Here is a 2693-nt window from a genome sequence, read left to right on the forward strand (position 1 = left end):
GGGTGGGGGGCTCATAGAGCCCATGTTTGAGGCCAACACACTCCATGGACCCCTAATACCCATTGCCAGAACTGACAGTGATGATGCCCCCATCTGTGATGCCAGTCTACTCAGACCTACAGCCTCTGGCAAGCGGTAGCCCCTCATGAATGCCTCTAAGTCTCCAGCAGCCTTGGTCCCCCCCTCACTGACAGACAGGGCTGGTTGGGGCCCGGGGCCCTGGTATGCGCACCCGTGGAGGCAGCTTCTGCCCTTGCACAGCCCATCACTGCTGTGAGGTGGGGCCAGTGGTAGACATCATATGGGGTGGGGGATGGGGACAGTGGCCCCTGAGGGCCATGCAGTCCTTGTGAAGGTGCATGCATGCTGCCTGGGAACTTGGAATTGAGGTCCATGAAGATGCCTTGGTGGTCACAGCTGACTTGTACACTTAAGCTGCAGTTGCAGCAGATCTGCGGCCCATCCCAAGGGGCTATGAGAATTATGTGGGTGCAGTCCACAGTCCCCATGAAGATTAGGAATCCTGCAGACATGGCAAATCCAGCATGGATATGGGCCAGCTCTGCCTCCTCTCTAGGGTTGCCATTCTCCAGCTGGGGGCAGGGATCCCCCGGTTTTGTGGGCTTCTGCCTGCTGCCAGCCAATTGGCTGGTGGGAGGAAATCCCCCCTCAAAACAGCAACATTACCAGAAATAAATGGAATACACCTACATCACCGGGAAGTGACGTTGGGGATTTGGGGGGGGGGGCAACACTCTGGTTTTTGAGGAAAACTCTATGGTTTGAGGATGATTTTACCATTGAGTTTTGCCCAAAAACCAAAGCATCACCCCCGGCATGTAACGTAGGCATGTCACACAATGTCACTTCCTGCTCCCAGAATGTCCCCCCATCCCCCCACCAGCATTTCCGATGGACCTGGCATCCTTACTCCTTTCTGGGAAAGTGCACCTGTTTGTGCAGGTGCTGGAACATGGCATCCAGGAAGCTGTGGAGGCAGTGGCTCACTGAGGATTGGGACACCTCCAGCTCCTCAGCCACAACTGCCTGGAATGAGTCTGTGACGAGGAAGGGGATGGACCTTTTGCAGGATGTGGATAGCCCTCGGGGCAGGTGCCAGGTGCTTCGCACATGCCTTGGATGCCTGCCATTGTTGAGGCAGAACCCCTTCAGGCAGTTCTTGATGAAGACCTGTAAGGGGCGGACGCAATAACAGGAGCTCCTGGCACAGAACCTCCTGCAACACTGCTGTGCCACCAAGATGTACCATGAGGGCAGGAGGTGGATTGTTCAGATCCCCAGCAGGGGGAGGCAGGTGGAAGGGCCACCATCCTGGTATGGGGTGTCTAGTGCTTGGGAGGACCCATTAGATGCCTAGCAGGCATGCAGCAGCCCACAGGCCCATGGCTGCCCTGCCCTCCCCACAACTGCCCATCAACCTGGCCCTTTCACCTACTGCTGTTCCTAGGGGGTAGGGTTTCTGATCCTGTAGCAGCCTGCTTCTGCCCTGCAGCCATCCTGTGGTCATCGGGCCAGGGATGCATTCGGTAATCTGGAGATTTCCACAGTGGTTGGCCCCACCTTTGCATTCCCCTGTGGCATGCTGACAGGACATGACTTCCCCAGGCCCAACAGGTGCCAATGCCCACCACTAGCCTAATTGGACTGAGGTGGAGTATGGGCAGGTGACTGAGCATGCCATTGTGGCCCCCGTCACCATCAGGGCATCTCTGTGACCACTCATTGCCATGCCTTCTGGCACCTGGCAACACAACATGTCTCTGCCCCATGTCCTGCTGCGTAAACTAAGCTGTCTGCCTTGCAGTTGTGGAATCACACTGTCAGGCAGGCTGGGAGGTGTGTGCTTGCCCTTGTGGCTTAGGGCGCTTTGTATGACTGGGCAGTGATGGATGATCTGCTTCATGCTGAGGAGGCCCTGCCGCTGCATCAGAGAGTCAGAGAGATAGATAGGCAGGACCCTGATCATCCTTCCCTTCTACTACGCTGATACTCTCCCTTTGATGTGTAGATTGCTACTCTCAGGGAACCTTCCTTCCTTTGGCTTGACACCTTCTCTCCACTCTGTGCTACTCTCTTCTCCATCTTGGCACCATGAGGACAGGACATGCTTCCTGTATCCCTGTCCATCCTAGCTAGTTAGACTAGATTAGAACCCTATCTCTACTCTATCCTGTCTAGAATGGAGTTCCTTACAATAAAGGACTCACATTAGTTTTACAATGATAAAGAGGCTCCGTGTGTAACTTTGTTTCTTGTCAGCACACACTAACCAGATAGACTCTGCTGCACTGTGTGCCTTGAGCACTCTGCTAACCAAATAATTCTTCAGCCTTAAGGCCCATACTACATGTTACGAGTTGTATTACGCTAGATTCTCCATACCTGACTTGACAGTGAGGCCGTGGTCACACGGTCATTTTGATCGGGTTTCACCACTGTTCCCTCTCGCATTTAAAATTGCTGATCAGACGGCTGCATCCGTCTCCCGCACCAAAGTGGGCTCGCTCGCGCAATCCTCCCGGTTCCCTAGTGAGTTTTCCTACACCGGGAAAAGCAAGTACTTTCCAGATATTTGTGGTTTGAATCCGTGAATTTGCCGATCTGGACAGCCATCTCTCGCAATGGCCGCAATTAGGTCATCTGAACATCCTTCTCGCAATGTTTTTTTTTTT

This window comes from Gekko japonicus, unplaced genomic scaffold, assembly GCF_001447785.1.
Source record: "Gekko japonicus isolate JY-2015 unplaced genomic scaffold, Gekko_japonicus_V1.1 scaffold4878, whole genome shotgun sequence".
Taxonomy (NCBI): Eukaryota; Metazoa; Chordata; class Lepidosauria; order Squamata; family Gekkonidae; genus Gekko; species Gekko japonicus.